Here is a 21,564-nt window from a genome sequence, read left to right as displayed (position 1 = left end):
TGTAGAGAAATATATAGGTAGTTCCCCAAAACAGACAAACACATTAGCCAAGATTTAATTAAATTTGCTTCAAAGGTGTTAGTGCAGGTTTGAAAAGTAATAAGTGTTATTTAATGACATGTCAACTGGATTTTATCACTCTAGGCTTTGACTCAGTCTTTATTGCCATTATAAATTTTCTTTTTGCTCACTTTCCCTATACAATTTTGGAAAAGACTTGTATTAACATTTTCTTTTGACATTTGATACATCTCATTTTTTGACAGAGATATTGTTTCTATCTGAAGAAGACTCTCCAAGAGTGAAGACTCAGAATCTGCATTTTAAGAAATTTCCCAAATGCGTCGGAGTTAAGATGGCGGAAGAGTAGGGGACCCCTTTTTCAGCCGGTCCCCTGAGTTGAGTTGAATAGGTACCAGACCAGCCTGAACATCCATGGAATCAGCCTGAGACGCAGGAAGATACATCTGGATCTCTTCAAATGAACATCTCCAGTGCTGAGTATTGAGGTACAAAGCGGGGAGTCGTGAAACCATGCAGAGATATCGGAAGATAAACAGAAGGGGAAGGGAGCTACCCCGATCGGGCACCGGAAAGTGGTAGCCACCTGCACGGGGGAGCGGGCAGACTCGCGGACCCGCACCCGTGAGACAGCAGACTGAAACCATGAGCCGGGGAACACGCGCCACCAGATTGAAACGGAGCTCCGAGCTCCAGTGTGCTCACTGGAACCAGACTGAGACCAGGAGCTCCGGGAGCGCGCAGGGCGGCTGGCGGCTGGTGGTGTTAGAAACAAAAAGGACAGAGACGCGCCAGCCCTGGAAGTGAGGGCTGGGACGCTGGGTGTGGGGCGCACATCCTGGGATGCTGCAGGGTTGAGCAGCACCAACAGAAACAGAGTTAAGGTGGCCAGAACATCAGTGGAGAATGGTCTGCGATCCCTCTGTTCTGAGACAGAGGCTGAGATTCGGCCACTGCTGCTCTGACTCTCAGAAGAGGCACAACAAACCGCCAGGGAAAGCCACCTGAGAACAAAAGCCTGGAAAGACCGGCTCACAGTGTGCCCACTCCCATCCCCCCTGGCAGGGGACACAGAAACTCTACCCAAACAGGGTTGCCTGAGTATCGGCACAGCAGGCCCCTCCCCCAGAAGGCAGGCTGAAAAATCAAGAAGCCCACATCCCTAAGATCACTATAAAACAAGGGCGCACGGCCTGGGTCCTGGTCAATAATTTGGGTTCTGGACAACCCCGCAACCTCTCCTCATCAGAATGACGAGAAGGAGAAATCCCCCCAGCAAAGAAAAGACAATGAGTCTGTGGCTTCTGCCATAGAACTAATGGATATGGATATAACCAAATTATCAGAAATGGAATTCAGAGTAGCAATGGTCAAGATGATGTGTAGACTTGAAAAAAGTATTAACGAAAATGTTAATGAGAATATAGAATCTCTAAGGGCGGAAATGAGAGCGAATCTGGCAGAAATTAAAAATTCTATGAGCCAAATGCAGTCAAAACTAGAGGCTCTGACGGACAGGGTGAATGAGGCAGAAGAACGTATCAGCGAATTGGAGGATGGAATAGTAGAAGAGAAAACTAAAATAGAATCTGGACTTAAAAAAATCCACACTGATGAATGTAGGTTACGGGAGATTACTGACTCAGTGAAACATTCCAATGTCACAATCATCGGCATCCCTGAGGGGGTGGAGAAAAACAGAGGTCTAGAAGAGATATTTGTACAAATTGTAGTTGAAAACTTCCCTAATCTAGCAAGGGAAACAAACATCCATGTCCAAGAGGCAGAGAGGACCCCTCCCAAGCTCAGCCACGACAAACCTACGCCACGTCACGTCATAGTGCAATTCGCAAATATTAGATCCAAGGATACAGTATTGAAAGTGGCCAGGGAAAAGAAATTTCTCATGTACCAAGCCAAAGATATCAGGATTATGTCAGACCTGTCTACACAGACCTGGAATGAGAGAAAGGGTTGGCAGGGCAGTTTTAAAGCTCTTTTAGAGAAAAACATGCAGCCTAGGATCCTTTATCCAGCAAGGCTGTCATTCAGAATTGATGGAGAAATAAAGACCTTCTAGAATCACCAGTCATTGACCAATTTTGTAACCACGAAACCAGCTCTACAGGAGATATTAAGGGGGGTTCTGTAAAATTAAAAAGGCCCCAAGAGTGATACAGAACAGAAAGTCACTATCAATGGAAACAAAGACTTTACAGGCAACATGACATCATTAAAATCATATCTTTCAATAATCAGTCTTAATGTGAATGGCCTAAATGCTCCCATAAAGCGCCACAGTGTTGCAGATTGGATAAAAAGTATGACCCATCCATTTGCTGTCTACAAGAGACTCATTTTGAACCCAAAGATACATCCAGACTGAAAGTAAAGGGATGGAATAACATCTTTCACGTCAATGGACCTCAAAAGAAAGCTGGGGTAGCAATTCTCATATCAGACAGATTGGATTTTAAACTAAAGACTATAGTTAGAGATACAAAAGGGCACTATATTATTCTTAAAGGATGTATCCAACAAGTGGATATGACTATTATAAATATATATCATAGGAGGTAACTAAAAGTTTGTGGAATGAAATTGCCTCTAACATTCCCTCTTATACTTACAACTTAATACATTGTACCTCATACAAAATAATTCTCTGGAGGGCCTGCTAAAACAGTGGTTACTGAATCTTACTCTCAGAGTTTCTGAATCTGTGAGTGGGGCCCTCAGATTTGCATTTCTAACAAATTTCCAGATGATGATGCTATTCCTCCAGAGAAAACATGCTTGGTTTAAGTAGAAACAAACAAGAATATTAGTAATGCCTTGCATCTCAAAAACCACAGTGCAACTTCAAAATCAGTTTCATTTTTGAAATTTACTAGGTGAGCAATTTTCATTAAATATATTTTCTATAAAATGAAGTCCCTTAATAACTAAAATACAAAGTAGAAATATAGTATTCTGCAGAGGTTATTTACAAAATTATTACTAGGTATTTATCCAAAGAATACAAAAACACTGATTGAAAGGGTTACATGCACCCTGATGTTTATAGTAGCATTACCTACAATAGCCACACTATGGAAGAGCCCAAATATCCATTCACTGATGAATGGTTAAAGAAGGTGTGGTATATATACACAATGGAATATTACTGAGCAATAAAAAAGAATGAACACTTGCCATTTGGAATGATGTGGATGGAGTTAGAGAGTATTATGTTAAGCAAATAATTCAGTCAGAGAAAGACAAATAACATATAATTTCACTCATATGTGGAATTTAAGAAATAAAGGAAATGATTGGGGGAGAAAAAGAAAATGGCAAACCAAGAGTCAGAATCTTAACTGAAGAAATCAAACTGATGGTTACCAGAGGGTAGGTGGGTGGAGGATGGGTTAAACAGATGTGGGGATTAAGAAATGCACTTGTGATGAGCACTGGGTGTTGTATGGAAATATTGAATAGCTGTATTGTACAGCTGAAACTAACATTGCACTGTATATTGACTAACTGGAATTTAATAAAAACTTTAAAAAGTATTATTAGAGCAGAGGAGGATATGCTAATGATTCTGAGGAGGTTTCCACCAAAGGTTTGTGCCATAGTATATTTTTCTTCTTGATTTTACTCTGACCTGGCCCACAGTAAACTGAAGGAAGTTTCTTCAACTGGCATCTCTTTTAAATAACCAGAAGACTAAAGGGCAAGATTGTCATGGATAATTAAAATCTATTGAAAATGTAGAAATTTAACATTGCATTTTCATTTTAAAATTGTTTTGCTTTGTATCAAGAGCATTTAAAAGGACAACACTTAATTTTAATTTTTTCATTAATTTTTGGCATACAAAATTGATTGGAGATATCAGTAAGCTGCAAAATGGCTAAAAGTTGGACAGCAAAAAAGTGAAAGAGAAAAGACTCAATAATCAACAAACAAAGCATTAAGCCTCTAACGACTGATGATCAGCTCTACCAGGGAAATCCACCTAATTGATCAACCTAATTTTCAGTAGCTTAGAAGTTAGTTTTTGAAAATCTTTTTTAATCCTAGCAAGCCATATTGTTAATAGCTGTGTTTTGGGCTTATATAGGTAGATTTCACATGTTTTACCAAGTGGTGTCTTGGTTAAGATGAACTGGAAATGAATTGCTTATTGATAGGGAAATTTTAAACAAAAAGAAATAAAAGTTGAAAACACTTTCTTTGGTGTATACAGCCTGACACTGATCCAAAATGCACTGCCAAAGGGGCGCCTGGGTGGCACAGCAGTTAAGCGTCTGCCTTCGGCTCAGGGCGTGATCCCGCCGTTGTGGGATCGAGCCCCACATCAGGCTCCTCCGCTATGAGCCTGCTTCTTCCTCTCCCACTCCCCCTGCTTGTGTTCCCTCTCTCGCTGGCTGTCTCTATCTCTGTCGAATAAATAAATAAAATCTTAAAAAAAAAACAAAAAACAAACAAACAAACAAAAAAACCAAAATGCACTGCCAAAATGGTTTATTTGGATTCTACCTACTGAAGAATCTGGGAGCATCTTTCTTATTATTACTGATGCCCCAACCTAGAACATCCCTCCCATTCGGCTCCACCAAAAAAAATTCTCAAAGACCAAACCTTCTTCTACTTTCTAGGCATATTCTGGACTAATTCCTATCTGACACGATCCAAAGATTAGTAAAGTCCATATTGGAATGGATTTTAGCAGTCACTCAACATGGATAAGACTTTGTTCCTGATTGATGGTCATTATGCTTGAACATTCCTAATGATTTGAGGGCTTTTGACTTTACAAAGCAGCCCCTGTCATTTTTGAACACTTGACTGTTAAGCTGAAACTTGTCTCCCTGTCAGTTCTCGTTTGTGGTTTTGGTTTTGCCTTTTTGGGAACCACACAGTAAGTCTGCCTTTCTTTGTCCTGGTAGTCTTTCAAATATTTGAAGGTAGTTATATTTTCTCCAGATCTTCCCTGATTTAAACTAACCATCCTCAATTCTTGGAGCCTTGCCTCATATCATATATTTTTAAGATGTTTCATCATTCCTGGTCTCTCTTTTCTAGACTCAACTATTTATGAAATTTTTAAAAGATATTATTTATTATTTATTTATTTATTCATGTATTTATTTATCTAGAGTGCAAGCAGGGGGGAGGGGCAGAGGGAGAGATAATTCCAAGCAGACTCATGCTGAGTGTGGAGCCCCACTGGAGGTCCAATTTCAGGACCCCAAGATCATGACCTGAGCTGAAATCAAGAGTCAGACGCTTAACTGACTGAGCCACCCAGATGCCCCCATTTATGATTTTTTATTATGTTCAGTTAGCCAACATATAGTACATCATTAGTTTTTGATGTAGTGATCATTTATGATTTTTTTTATTTTTTAAAAATATTTTTTTTATTTTTTTAAAAAAACAATCAACTGAACAAAGCGGATTTTGTCTGATCAGGGTCTAGGATTGTAGGACTCTTAACTTTCTTGCTTTAGATGCTAACTTTTTCTTTTTTTAAAAAAGATTTTATTTATTTGTTTGTCAGAGAGAGAGAGCACAAGCAGGGGGAGCAGCAGGCATAGGCAGAGGGAGAAACAGGCAGCGGAGAAGCAGGTTCCCTGCCGAGCAGGGAGCTCCATGTGGGACTCCATTCCAAGATCCTGGGATCATGACCCAAGCCAAAGGCAGACACTTAAACAACTGAACCACCCAGGCGTCCCCTAGATGCTTTTTCTTAATGTAGTTTAATTCTCAATTATTATTATTATTATTATTTTAGATTTTATTTATTCACTTGACAGAGAGAGGGAGCAAGTGAGCACAAGCAAGGCAGCAGCAGAGAGAGCGTGAGAAGCAGGCTCCCCACTGAGCAGGGAGCCCATTGTGGGTCTTGATCCCAGGACCCTGAGATCATGACCTGAGCTGAAGGCAGATGCTTAACCGACTGAGCCACCCAGGTGCCCCTCAGTTATCTTTCTTAACAGCTATGGTATACCAGCTCATACTGAATTTATAAATTTTGTAAATAAAATTTTCCCACCTTGTTTATTGTCCATCCTGTACTTGCGCAGTTGATTTTTGTAAACCTAAAAGTAAGACTTAACTGTTCAGACCTCTCAAATCTGATCTTGTTGCATTAGAATTTTGAGTCTTTTGAGATTTGAAATCTTGGTTAATATCCGTGCTTTAATTATTCCTCTCAGATTGTTTTCACCCACGATTCAATAAGCATGGCTTTAATTGATACATTGTGTGCAGAACGGAGACAGATACCTATGACATGGTACTAGCAACATCTCTGACTTTTGAATACCAATTACTTTAGCTTACACCACACAATCTATGCTTTTCTATATCTATTCATTCAACAAAGTTTCATGCCAGGTACAGTTCTAGGTACTGGGGACGTAACGGTAAATAAGAGAGGTAAAATCCTAACCTCGGGAAAGGCAAAATAAATAAGCAAATTATGCGATTTCCCACAGTGATTTGAGAAGAATAATGCACAGCAAGAGGATAGAGGATGTAGTGTGATTGGGGATGCTATTTTAAATACATTGGTCCATAAAGACATATCTGAGGAGGTAAATTTTAACTGGCCACCTGAGTGAAGTAGTATGCTATGGGAAGATCCAGGAGAAGAGTTTTCTAAGAAGGTAAAGCAAGTGCAAAGTCTCCAAAGAAGGAACAGAATTTCCAGAAAGAAAGAAAGAAAGAAAGAAAGAAAGAAAGAAAGAAAGAAAGAGGAGAGGAAGAAAAAACAAGGCCAGTATAGCTTAGTGAACCGGGGCAGAAAGATGTGGTAGAAAATAAACTATAACAAGGATTTTGGATTTTATTGTTAATGAGTTGGGAAGCATTTGGAGGGCTTTAAGTTAGTGAGTAATATGATCCTATTCAACGTTATAAAGAATACTTTGACAGCTGTTAAGAGAAAGTATTAAAGAAGGTAGTAGTAGACAATACCAAACCATGTAAGATGATTTTGCAGTGGCTCAAGCTAGAAATGATAGTGACTTTAACTGTTGTAGTAGTAATGGAAGAAGTAAGGAGTGCTCAGATTTTGGATATATTTTGAAGGTACAACCTATAGGATTCATGGATGGCTTGGATATAGAGTGTGAAGGGAAAAGAAGAATGAGCAACTGGATGAATTTAATTGCCTCTTTTTGTACTCTGGTTTCATATTTGTCTTCTCTTGTTAGTTGGACTACAAATTCTTTAAGGGTAGGGATCTTGCCCTTCTTTTTCTCTCAAATCACTTCAGTTCAGGATACGCAATAGACACTGGGGTGCCTGGTTTGTTCAGTTGGTTAAGCCTCCAACTCTAGATTTCAGCTCAGATCTTGATCTCAGGGTCATGAGTTCGGGCCCTGCATTGGTCTCCATGCTGGGTATGGAGCTTACTTAAAAAATTAATTTAGAAAAGCTATGCAGTAAGTACGTAATGAGTGTGTTATTCTATCATAGGTAGGCCATCTCTGAATCCTCCATTTTCATTCTAATCATTCCTTCTTTGAAAGTTAATAATTTCTCTTTATTACTGTTCTTAATACCCTGATCTAGGCCCAAGTCGTCTAGAAGCTATATTGCCACTGTAACTGTCTAACTGATCTTTCTTTCTCCAGCCTATCCCTAATCTGATTCAAACTGCAAATTGATGATTAATCACTTGAAAAATTTGCTTTCAGTCATTCCTTCAACAAATACTAGATTTGTCTACCTTATATCCAAGACTCTTCTAGATGTCAGGGATATAAAAATAAATAAGACAGACAAAAAATCCTGCCCTTATGGAGCTTATATTTGCAATAACTAAAAATATAAAGGATGTTAGATAGTAATAATTGCTATGAAAAATAAAACAGGAAAGGGAACATAAGGAGGTAGATGAAATGTTGAGAAAATCACAATTTGAAATAGGGTTATAGTGTAACTTCTTTAAAATTTTAAAGAGGTTACTTTTAAAGCAGTTACATTTGAGCAGAGATATGAATCAAATGAGGAAGTGAAGTCATACAAAGAGCAAAGTGAACAACTGTGTAAGGGTCCCGATGTGGTCATGAGATTAATGTTCTTGAGAAATGAAGAGAAGACCCATGTGATTTGAAAGTGAGTTAATTGTAGTGTGGCAGGAGGTGAGGACATAAAGATGGCAAAGGCCAAATCATTTAGGGCCTTGAAACTATGGTAAGAAATTTGCATTTTATAGTATATGTGAATGTAAGCCATTGGACAGTCTGGAGCTGGGCATGATTTGAGTTTCCTTTATAAAAAAAATCACTCCAGCTGTTTTGTATATGACTGTAGAGGGTTGAGGTACCCTGCCCTAGGGTCTTCAGTGGCTTTAATAAAATCAAAGTTCTCCACCTACTTTCAAAGACTTTTATTATCAGCCTATCCTATTTTCTGACTAGTCCTCATATGATGCCCTCTATTTGCTAGGCTGAGTTTATCATGGATTTCCATATATATATATATATCCTCTCTTATCTACCATTCAAGAACCATCTCAAGTTTTAATTACAAAATAAAATGCTTCCTTAACTGTTATCACCTCACTGGTCATTTCCAGTCATTAAACGATGTATCTCTTGTCTGTAGTTGATGATTGAGCACCTATTAATGTACTTAATTTTATTGTTGTGAATGTTAAATGTGTGCTAATCTTGTCTTCTGAGTGATAAGTTCTATAATAGCATAGGACCAATAAATTGTACATCTCCCATGGCACACAGCAAATTTGGGGAGTGTATCAAGGGAGTATTAATTGATGTAACATATGACTTGAGGGTTTTTTTTTTCCTGCAATGGTGTAATGGTGATCACGCAAGTAACTTCTGGCAGAATAGGGATTGAGGTTAGGTGAATAGAACTCACAATTTTAATTTCTTGCTTTAGGCGCAGAGTCAACTGGTCACATAAAACTGTACACTTGCTCTTGATAAATTCCGAAGGCTTGATGGAGACCTCCTTGATTTTAGTAACACTGAGTATATACATGTCAATTGAACACTGACCACAAAAGACTATTTCTGTATATGATCACTTGATTTTGACATGCAACAATTCTGCTGAACGCGAATCTCAAGTTGGAAGACCAGGCAGCACCTGCTCATGTAACTACTATAGTCACAGAGATGCTGGGTGTCCACAGCTATTCAGGAAGGGAGAGGTACAGAGAGGCCTGTCCTTGGACCCACCTGATACGTGCGGGGAAGAGGCAGCCCCACTGCAGGCAGCTATCTTTCCTCCCCCCTCCCCACTCTTGGGTTCTGGGCTGAGGCCAGGGACTGTCCGGAGCTGATCTCGGGCTCCCATTGGTCGCTGTCTTTTGTGACGTCACAATCATGATGAGAATTGATGATCGGACACGCTGATTTCATTGTCTGAGGAGACAGTGAGATCCAGGAAAAAATCTTGCTGAATCTGCTTGCCCCCGCACTGGCCTGATTTGGGATCCTCCGATCCTTCCTGTGACCGCACCACGCCCCGAGGTAAGAACCCAGCCTGGGCGGGTGTGAAGGGCGAAGGAGGATGAGCAAGACGCGGAGCTAATGCTCTGCCCAGTGGGGGGGCTTATAGGTTTAGAGGCCTAAAGAGGCTGCCAACAAACCGCTGCGGCTTTTGGGGAGTCAATTGCCTCTACTATCCGAGCCAAGGCTGGCGGCAGCATAAGCTTAAAAAACAGCTGAGGATAGGGATACAGTGGGCATTGCCAGAAAGCATAGGACCTTGCTCCGAGAGAGGGCGACGTTTGGGATACACTTCTGGCTTCAGAGTAGGAGGAAGTGGCACCTCTGCCTCCGAAGAAAGGAAGCGTGCGGGGAGGGGGGGTGAATCCTACCACTTCTAGATTTCACTGGACAGCAGATCTCTCACAGCCCTACTCAAACGCGCTGAGTGCTGCGCTTGCGCACTAAGAACTTGGGGGGAGGGGGGAGTTCGTGGCGAGAAGAATAGACGTGGAGTTTGCGCAGGCGCCTTTTCCATTCGCCGGAGGAGGTGGGGCTGAGCTGTGTCTGGGTCGACTATGGAAAGGGCTGGGGAGTTGGCTGTGTGTTATTTCAAGCGCCTGTTGATGGAGAGGGATCTGCCACTTATTTTGAATCTGGCTTACTGGGCATACCCAGAACCCAAACGGGCCTGATGAATTTAAGAAAGCAAGTTCTTAATCTACAGATGTCAGGTTTATAATAATTGAAAAAACTTGGAGAGGAATTTGTGGAATAGAAATTCCTGAGATGAGAAACCATTTAAAAACAACAACAACACTAATTAATTATTCAAGTGAATCCAACTTTTAATCTTCAATGAACTCTGATTTGAGGTGCCACTCAGTGATTTTGAAACTTTAAACTCTTTGGAGAGACTCAGAGTGAGACCCATTGTGGAGACTCAGAGTAAGAAATTAAACTTTCTTGTCTTTTTTTTTTTTCTTTATTTCTTGGAAAGGTTTCTTATAAAGCCTTGGTCTCCCTTTCTGGTTTGGTGCTAAGGCTTTCTTTCTTCCTTTCTTCCTCTGTGTTTCTGCTAAAACCAGCAAAGTCAATACCTGTTTGGGAGACCCTTTCAAACTCTCCTTCTTTGGGAGGGGCAATATTACTCAGCAATTGTGAGGAAGAACCTGCCTGTTTGTCTTCGGTGTAAAAGTTGTTATTAACTCCCAACTATTTAACAGAGAAATCTGATTTTGTTCCTTCCATTTCTTATAGTAAAGTGGTTATCAAGTCCTGGTGAATTTTCCTTTGAAAGCCCACTACTATAATTCTTCCTTTATTCTACAACCCAAGCTCTCATCAGCACCCATCCAGTCACTTCAGGAACGTCCTAGTCAGCTTTCACTTGTGCCCCAAATCCTTAATTTATCCTGCCGGACTAAAGGTCAGTAAACACTCCTTTTAGCAAGTAATTTTCTTCACTAAAATATTCTTGGAATTTATTTTTTATTCTTCCAAGACCAATTCTAGTCAGAGTGCAAAAACTTCCTAATCTGGCTTCATTGTACCAGGGGACCCTTATTTTACTTGATTTTTCAGTGCACAATTCTCATTAATGTCCCCTGAACAATCTACCTCCAGAACTTTGCTCCTTGCACCACTACCACACCCTTCACACAGGATGCCCTCACTTCTGCCTATTCAGATTTTTTTTCCTCGTTAAACTTTTGTTTTTAATGGGTCTCAAAATTCTGTGACAGATTTTTGGTCAAGTTGTTTTGCCTATTCAGATTTTACCCAGTTTGGAGACTCAAGTTATACCTCTCAGTTGAGTGCCTTCGATGTGTAACCCAACCATTATTAAGCTCACTTCTTCTAGAACTCCTACATCAGTTCTTATATTTATCTCTTTCTTATAGCCTGTTTTATATTGTCTTCTTATTTGCGTGTGTGTACGTGTTAGACTGAATTTCTCAGCTGGATTTTAAACCCCTTCATAAGTGTTGGGACCATGCCATCTAATTCTTTATCCTCTGCCTACAGCACCCGGATGATTCTTTGAAGCATCTATAACTGTATATGGTCTTTGCATCCCAATTTCTTGGATAACAAAGTAAGATTGTTATATAGAGAGAACCGTGTATATGTGAAAATTTATTCATCATTCGTCAAGTAAGGGACCCTTCAGTGACTAAATAAACTTGAATATAAGTCAGAGAAAAGGCAATATGGGCATATCTATAGAGCGGGTGGCCTCCAAATATATACTGTCTTCATAAAAGAGACCAAGGGGACATTATCCCAGAAGTGGTTCTGTAATTTTTTCAGTTTAAAAAATATCAAGACATTTTCCATTTTCTGTATTTCTCTTTGATGACATTATATCATGTAGGTTTTGTTAAAACCTACTAATTGTTTACTCTTTTTATTGCAATGTATCTTGCAGTTACTGCTTTAAATTGACTATCACTGAAAGTTTTCATTTGTATAAGTCTGTTGAATCAGAGCTAATCATTGTGATGGCTGCCATAATTGCTGTTGTATAACATATCAGTTGTCACTTTCCTACCCCTAGGGCTTCAGACTGCATTGTTTCATGGAGCTCAGTTTTATCTGATGGAAAGTGTGATTACAGTTTAATATAGAGGCTTTCTAAAGATTTCACTTTGGCTGCTGCCTCACTTTGAGGCACCATCCCAACCAATATCAGATCAAAGTTTGTGGCTTAAGAACATGGATAAAAAACATTCTAGAAGGGCATTATAACCTTTAAATTTAAAAATCATTGTCATAAATCATTATGAGTGAACTATGAATGTTATTATAAGGGAAAATCCTTTATCCTTGACTTTTTTATCTTGTTACCTAGATTATGCAAATTCCCAAAAGTGTTTTACCTTGTAGCTATTCATAGTAATTAATGAGACTTACCTAGACATTTACATGTAGACCAATAGACTAAACTGTTCAAAGGTAGGGCACTCTAGATAGAATGTAATGATTAGGGATATGCTGCGCATTTTAGAAAGCTTAAAATAAAATATTAAGAAAAATAAGAGTGTGGTATTCATGTTTTAAGGTTTATTTGACAACTCCAGTCTGAATGAGAGGATGGCATTTGACTTTCTCATTTAAGTTTTAGTTTGAGCTGGAGGGGATTTTATAATGACAAGCCAGCCCCCCCCCCATTTTACAATATGAGGAAGCTGAAGTCTAGAGAAGTGAAATAACTCAGCAGAATTAATAAAAGCTAATATTTATTAAGCACTTAATGCCAGGCATTATGCTAACAACTTTATATATGTTTTCACATTTAAACCTCACCACATCCCTATGAGATAGTTTCTAGTATTATTTCTCATTTTAAAAATGAGAGAACAGTAGCTTAAAGTAGTTGACTTCTTGGGGCCACACAACGACAAAATGTCACAGTCAGGATTCAAACATAGGTCTGTTTTGACTCTTGATCAACAAACTATACTTGACCAGGGTAGTATGCAGTGAATCTTAGGCAGAGCTATTTTTTCCAAAGATTTTATTTATTTATTTATTTGAGTGAGAGAGACAGAGATAGCAAGAAAGAGCATGAGTGGGGAGGAGAGGGAGAAGCAGGCTCCCCGATGAGCAGGGAGCCCAACATGAGGCATGAACCCACGACCCTAGGATCGTGACCTGACCTAAAAGCAGACGCCCAACTGACTGAACCACCCAGGCACTCCTTAGGCAGAGCTTTAACAAAAATCTAAATCTGTGGAGTCCCAGCCCAGTGTGTGTGTGTGTGCACATGCATGTGCGTGTTTGTGTGTGTATGTGTGTATGTGTTTTATATCTTAACGTTTTCCATGAATAGCATACTACTTCTACAATTTCTAAGCCTGACCAATGGTGTATACTTGCTTTTAAAATTGTATTGTACTTCCAGAAGGAATTACATATTTTGTGTATTGTAACCCCAAACAGAGTAAAAATACTTGAATCGTTGATTTTGATTTTACAGTGGAGTCAGCTAAATGTGAAATTGGTGGTGTCTTAATATACTTGTATGAAATATATTATATCTAGGCATACTGGTTTGGAAGTAAGCAGTGAAAATTCTAGAGAGATATATTCTGCATAAGAAGGGAGCTGGAGTTGTTAGTATATTCAGACACTAACACCCTGAGACCTTTCTAGTCTGTGTAAAATTTCAAGACAATAAACTGAAACCTGTACGTGCAAATGGAGTCATCCATCACCAACTAGTAGCAAAATTTCCTGGATTAACTATAGATCTAGGTACATGGTAACTGAATAAATGAGATTATACTGTGTCAATTAAATGCTATACTTTGCATTGTCATCTACGAAGAAATCTACAACAGCAGCTGTCCCACCATCTTGGTCTCCTATTGTTTTACAACTAGAGTTATGTTCTAATTGGGTTGATCCTTAGAATCTTTAAAATGGAGGGAGATGGCGGTTTGAACAAAATGGGTAAAAGGGGGAGGGATATATGGGCCTCCAGTTTGGGAATGAGTAAGTCACAGGAATAAAATGTAGAGCCTAAGGACTACAGTTAATGATACTGTAATAACAGTGTAATGGGGCAGTTGGTAGCTATACTTGTGGTGAACATAGAATATAAACTTCATATCGCTAAGTTGTACACCTGAAACTATTGTAACATTGTGTGTTAGCTATCCTCAAAAAAGTGTTGTCAGAGTGGCAAAATTTTAAGAAAACATTTTCTTAGCCTCGCTTCCCTTGGAGTTGTTGGCAATTTATTTTAAGATTCTTAAATGCAAACATGCCCCAGGTAGGCACTTTTCTCATGTAGACAAGAGTTTGTGTATGATGCTTGCCCAAGGTCATGCAAGTAGTAAGTGGGAGAGCCAGGGCTTTAAAGCAGGTGTCATTCTAGATGCTGCACTCTTTATTAGGTTATAGACTGGAGAACTAGAGTGAAGCCCATCTTTATTTATTGTTTTTAAAAGTTGTTTGTATGTGTGTGTATGTAATTTCCCTCTAACTTCTCTTTCTCAGTCTTTACTACCTTTGAAATTTTCCTTTTTCTATCAGTGGAGATAAAAATTTTTAATAGAAAGGCCAAGATTTAGGAGAAAGGGATCATTGTGTTAACCTCCAATGGCTTCAGAGGCAGAAGGCAGATAGACCCATAAACTGTTCTTTCCCGTTGTCGTAACAGTGGCAAAAGCACTTATTTTTTGGGTTTTGTTTTACTACACAAATATATAGTTTTAGTATACTTCTTTATATATACATACTGTTTTACTTGGTTGGCTTCATCTATGTATTGTGTGTTTTATGGATGAAGTGGTTATGCCATTTAGGAAAGTAATTATCTGAGAGCCATCCTCCAAATATCTTTACCCTTTCATAGACCTGTCAGTTGTGTTAAAATCTCTTTAATAGAGACCTGAGGCATTATGAAATATGGAAGAAAAAATATATTCTACATTAGTGGACATTGTTACATTAGGTAATACAATGCTCAGCCTTGACTTATAACCACTATCCCTTTTTTTAAAGATTTTATTTATTTATTAATTAATTAATTTATTTATTTATTTGAGAGAGAGAGCAAGAGTGATAGAGAGAGCATAAGCAGGGGAAGAGGCAGAAGGAGAGGGAGAGGCAGACTTCCAGCTGAGCAGGGAGCCTGACATAGGGCTCTCTCCCAGGACCCTGTGATCATGACCTGAGCTGAGAGCAGACGCCTAACGGACTGAGACACCCAGACACCCCTATCCCCACTATCCTGAACAACATGAAGTTAGTTTTGAATATGTATGTAACATTAAAATAATAAGACATTTTATTTAGAACCTCTGGGCTCACTTTTGTTACCAATGAATGCTTAAAAGATGCTAAAGATCAGTTTGAGTTTTTTTTTTTTTCTTTCCCAATTGTGAGTGCTTAATGTAAAGAGATACTCTTTTTTTTTTTAACTCAGTATTGATTGTGATGTGTAGCCAATTTACTTTTCTGGTAGGGTTTAATGCATCTGTATCTAACTCTCGCTCCTCAAGTGTGTTCCATGGAGTACCAGCATGAGCATTACCTGGGAACTTCTTAGAAATTACAGAATCTCTGGCCTCAACCAAGACCTACAGAATCAAATTCTGTATTTTTATAAGATCTCTAGGTGATTCGTATGCACATTAAACTCTGAGAAGCACTGATGTAAAGTGAAATATGACTTCCTGTACAACTTAGACTGTTAAGAGCTGCTAATCAGAAAAATCCCTTAATTTCTTTTTGACAGTTTTCACATGTGTAAAGCAATATGTAATCAAAGTATTATCTAATATACATCAGCTTTGTTCCATTTTGGAGTCCAACTCATTGAAAGAATAGCCACACCTATGTGATGGGTAAAATTGTTGAGTCTGAGTGAATCCAATTATTTTGGTGAAAGTAATGACCTTGACATTGAAATGATATTTTTCCTAATCATCAACAGAGTATTACAAAAGAGTATGGGTGTATTGGGGTCACTGTCAGTAATATCTTCAAGAGGAACTGTACTTAGTTTTCTATTTCCTACTGTAACAAATCACCACAAACATAGTGACTTAAAACAATACATGTATCGGGGTGCCTGGGAGGCACATTTGGTTAAGCGTCTGACTCTTGGTTTTAGTTTAGGTTGTGATCTGAGGGTCCTGGGATCGAGCCCTACATTGGGCCCCATGCTCATCATGGAGTCTGCTTGAGATTTTCTCTCTCTCTTCCTCTGCCCCTCCCACTCATGCTCTCTCTCTTAAAGAAATATATCTTTAAAAAATAAGTAAAACAACATGTGTATTATCTTACTGTTCTGGTGGTTTGAAGTCTGAAATAGATATCATTGGGTTAAAACCAAGATGTCAACAGGAATTTTTTCCCTAAAGCCTCTGGGAAAGAATTTATTTCCTTACCTTTTTTTGCTTCTAGAGATTACCCACATTCCTTGGCTTGCAGCCCTGTCCATCTTTAAAGCTAACAATGGCCAATCAAATCTTTCTCATATTTCATCACTCTGACACTCTTCTGCCTCCATCTTCCACATTTAAGGATCCTTGTGATTACATTGTGCCCACTCAGATAATGTAAAACAATCTCTCTATTTTAATGTCAGCTGATTAGGAACCTTAATTCCTCTGCAACCTTAATTTACTTTTGCTATGGAACCTAACATACTTTCAGGTTTCAGGAATTAGATGTAGATATCTCTGGGTGTGTGTGGGAGCACAGGAACTGATGGCCTTTTTGGTTGATAAAGAAAGTCAGCTTCTAATCTTGTTATGGGATAAAGCAACTAGTGTCATAGGTTGAACTGTGCCTGCCCCCCAACAATCCATGTGTTGAAGTTCTAACCCCCAGTATCTCAGAATACGACCTTATAATGAAATAGGATCATTGCAGATGTAATTAGTTAAATTAATATGAGGTCATATTTGAGTAAAGTAGGCCCTTATTCCAATATAACTGGTGTCTGTATAAAAGGGGGAAATTTGGATACTGTCATGCATACAGGGAGAATGCCATGTGAACGTGAAGATGTCCACTTATAAGCAAGAAGAGATGCTTAGAGCCTTCATTCACAACCCTCAGAGAGAACCAACCCTCCCAATACTTTAATTTCAGACCTCTAACCTTTTGTTAGATAATACATTTCTGGTTAAGCCATCCAGTTTTTGGTACCTTGTTACAGCAGCCCTAGAAAAGTCAGGATTGTCCTTCAGTTGATATCTAAGTATCATCATCCTCAAAAGCACTTATTTAGTAAGTTTGTATTCTATAATGTGCTAGATGTTGGACAAAGTGAATTAGACATTAAAGAACTTATGATATGTGTTAGATGATTTTCATAAAGCAAGCTCTGAAAGAGATGATTTTACACCTCTGGCCCTCCATTTATTCAACTGTGAAAAGAGGGCATAGAATTAATAATATCTAAGAACATTTCTAGCTTAAAAATCCATGCTTTATTACTTAAATTTTAGGAAGTTATTATATCCATACATTAATAAAAATATTAAGTGCAGGGAAAGCCATCAAAATTGTGTTAAACTTTTCTTCAGGATCAGTATATTAATTACTACCAACTCTGCTATTCATTGCCCACTTTCTATCCTTCAATTTTATTTTTAAACGTTTTTTAAAGTTTTATTTATTTAAGTAATCTTTACACCCCACGTGGGGCTCAAACTCATGACCCTTAAGATTGAGAGTTGCACACTCCTCCAATTGAGCCAGCCAGGTGCCACTGCCATTCAATTTTAAAGAGAAGTATTAAAGACATTGTTGATAAACACCTTTATTCTTTTGACTCTTTCAACCCATTTGAAATTGGTTTAAGACTTATGTTCAGGGGGTGCCTGGATGTCTCAGTTGGTTAGGTATCCAACTCTTGATTTCAGCTGGGGTCATAATCTTACAGGTCGTGAGACTGAGCCCCATGTTGGGCTCCGTGCTCTGCTTGGAGTCTGCTTGGGGTTCTTTCCCTCTCCCTCTGCCCCTCCCTACCTATTGTCATGAGCTCTCTCTCAAATAAATAAATAAAATCTTTAAAAAAAGACTTAGTGCTCAGGACATAGTATATTTATGATGCTATGCATGCAATATATGCTTAAGAAACAAATTTAAATAAATGAGTAAATTGTCAAAATATCTGAAACAAGACATTCATATACTGGAAAATTTTGAGACTTGTGACTTGAAGAGAAAATGGTTATTTTGAAAAAGTTTTGCCCTGATTTCTCATTACTGCAAAATACTTTGGAGCAATATGTGTTCTCATGATTCGCAGATGAAGCTGTAGTCTATAAGAAGCCTTGAGAATATTTTTGCAAATGGTTATCAAGTTTTCTGGATTAATTAGCAGCAAAATAACAACTGCTGAATATGGTCATGATCAAACACTAGATAGTATATTCCATGTGTTCAGGTCTGGTCTGATTAACAACAAGGAATGTGATTGTAATAAATACTTAGAAACATATTAGTTGTGTAACAATCTCTGCCTTAATGTCTCATATCTACATGAAAAAAAAAGGCTTAGGCAGGAGAAATGCAGTGCCAACAAAAACATTAGGGATCAATGTTAATCCCATACTTCAAATACATATATATGTCTATAATTTAACAGTAACGTATGTTTTCTAACTTAATGTCACAGGCTTAACCTAGGGCAGTGTCTCTGAAACTGAGGTCTGCAGACCCCTAGGGGTGCAAGGACATGTTTTCAGAGGTCTGCAACTTTTATGGCTATTGCTATTTTTAAATTTGAGGGTTTTATTTGATCTTGGAATAAATGATCTTAAAAAGAAAATGATGAGCTTGAAAGAAAAAACCACAATATGCGTGCATTCACTCACACACAAAGCCTTTCTACCAGGTATAAACACAAAACTTCTATTTTATAGTCATAAATCACAGTTAAAAGGCATTTGATGGAGTAAACTGAGTCCCTTAATATAGAGTTCCTCAAACTGACATCCAAAGATAGATTTTTGCAGGCTAGGAAAGATTTTGCTTTTTCAAGGGAAAAAGAAAGAAGGGGATTTACCTATGGCTCTCAGATTTGGGTTGTGCTCCATAAGGCTTTTAAGTTATTAAGCAGCTTCTTAGTCTATTCAAAGTATTTGCGGAGATAAATTTATGATTCCCCTATTTGGTGAATTATATATATATACTGTATATGTGAGTATACTTACATACTGTTACCTACTTACTTGCCACTAGATGGTGTGCGTTGAGGAGTCTTTGATCCCAAAAGAGGAGGATGTTTAATTTTTCCACTAAGGTTTTTGTTGTTGTTGTTGTTGTTGTTGTGTGTGTGTGTGTGTGTGGTATTTTTGATTATGTTCAGTTAGCCACTGTATAGTACATCATTAGTTTTTGATGTAGTGTTCAATGATTCATTACTTACATATAACACCCAGTGCTCATCACAACATGTGCCCTCCTTAATAGCCATCACCCTGTTACCCCATTCCCCCCCACCCACCTCCTCTCTGAAACCCTCAGTTTGTTTCCCGGGGTCCGTAGTCTCTCATGGTTTGTCTCCCTCTCTGATTTCTCTCCCACTAAGTTTTTGCAGTAAAATTGAGAATGGAAGATACAAGACAATTTAATAGTCTATCTCTTCACTTCTAGGTGAAACCGCCCTTAAATCTTAATATATACTACTTAAATCTGATTCACAAAACACTAAGAAAATATCTGGTCTAAGTAAATAAATATGGCTTTAACCTTTTTAAAACAAATTTTAAATACCAATCAAAATTCTTGCTGGGAGTGGGTTAGAGAAGATGTGAAACAGGGTAGGATGGAGTTATGTGGATGATAAAAAAAAAGGTTAAGAAAGAACTAATAAGAATAAATGTACAGTACAGTAAAATAAGGGATATAGAGATTATTTAGATATAATGAATAATTTTTTAAAATAATATTTTTATTATATTATAATGAATAATGTGTTAATAATTACTTTTCCAAAGTGTGGCTATTGGAAATTTTATAGAGCTCTTCTAAAAAGTAACTGAAAATGCAACCTACAATTTAAAGGTGTTAAAGTAGAATGTGAATTGCAAGATGTTAGTGGTCAATGCTTGAGGCAGTGCAAACACTTTTATTAACTGGTGGAAGATAGAAGTGATTTACGTGCATAATTTGCTTGGGGCTAGAAATGTAAGAAGAAAAACCTTAATTCAGTCAACAAAAATGTATGGAACAAATATTTATGTGTGGTCAAACTTAACTCATCAGGAGATGCTATGTATCACTGGTCATTAGAAGTCATATATTCAGAATGAGGGTTTGTGGGATTGTATCAAAGCAGAGTTAAGGAAGAAGGAAATCAATTATCCGAATGAGACTCTGTTTATGCCTCTGTTGTCCAACTCATCTATTTGAAATTAATCTTCTTTATTTTGTTGTAATATGAGTTTTGGTATCTGAGTGCATGATCAGGTACTTGTAGTTTAAAGGTATTTTATTAATTTAACATTAGGATTTTATAATAAAACAAGTATCTTTAAAAGCTATAAAATAATTGATAAAACAAAATGAAGTCTAGCATATCTACTTACTAATGCTCTGTTTTTAAAGATATTTTAATCAAAACTTAAACTTTTATTCAAGTATACTTGACATTGTATATTATATTTATTTCGTGTGTACCACATAGTGATTTGACAATTACATGCAATAAGAAATGCTCACCATAATAAGTAGAGTCACCATCTGTCACTAAAATTCTTACAATATTATTGGCTGTATTCCCTAATCTGTACTTTTCATCTCTGTGTCTTATTTGTTTTATTTTTTTTAAGTTCTAATTTAAATTTCAGTTAGTTAACATACAGTGTAATATTAGTTTCAGGTGTAGAATTTAGTGATTCAACATTTACATACAACACCCTATGCTCATCACATCAAGTGCCCTCCTTAAACACCATCACCTATTTCACCCATTCTCCCCACCCACCTCCCCTCTGGTAACCATCAGTTTGTTCTCCATAGTTAAGAGTCTGTTTCTTGGTTTGCCTCTCTTTTTTTCCCCTGTGATCCTTTGTTCTGATTTTTAAATTCTTTAAATTTTGAAATTGTATGCTATTTGTCTTTACTCAGTGACTTATTTCACTTAGCATAATACTCTGTAGCTCCATCCATGTTGTTGCAAATGGCAAGATTTCATTCTATTTTATGGCTGATTTATATATATATATATATATATATATATATATATATATATATATATATATATATATATCACACCTTCTTTATCCATTCTTCAGTGAGTGGACATCTGGGTTTCTTTCATAATTTGGCTATTGTTGATAATGCTGCTATAAACATCTGGGTATATGTATCCCTTCAAATTAGTATTTTTGTATTCTTTGGGTAAATACCTAGTAGTGTAATTGCTGGATCATAGGGTAGTTCTATTTTTAACTTTTTGAGGAAACTCCATACCATTGTTTTCCAGAGTGGCTGCACTTGTTTGCATTCTCACCAGAAGTGTAAGAGGGTTGACCCCCTTTCTCTGAATCCTCTCCAACAGCTGTTGTTTATTGTGTCGTTAATTTTAGACATTCTGGCTGGTTTG

At 37.8% G+C, this 21,564-nt stretch overlaps 1 protein-coding gene across 2 annotated transcripts in view; it reads left to right on the top strand.

Annotated features, from left to right (window-relative positions):
* The first annotated feature begins 9,370 nt into the window (after window positions 1–9,370).
* Window positions 9,371–21,564, top strand: part of HDX (highly divergent homeobox) — a 206,956-nt gene continuing 194,762 nt past the window's right edge. Inside the window, exon 1 of one of the 2 annotated variants that reach the window (XM_026480141.4) lies at window positions 9,371–9,524. The gene's annotated coding sequence lies outside the window, so the exon portion shown is untranslated. The remainder of the gene's footprint in view (window positions 9,525–21,564) is intronic. The other variant, XM_057312795.1, reaches the window with a different exon arrangement.

The sequence above is a fragment of the Ursus arctos genome, chromosome X (genome assembly GCF_023065955.2).
Source record: "Ursus arctos isolate Adak ecotype North America chromosome X, UrsArc2.0, whole genome shotgun sequence".
NCBI classification, from domain to species: Eukaryota; Metazoa; Chordata; class Mammalia; order Carnivora; family Ursidae; genus Ursus; species Ursus arctos.
The sequence above is the reverse complement of the archived record's forward strand: the minus strand, read 5'-3'. Positions and strand labels throughout refer to the sequence as shown.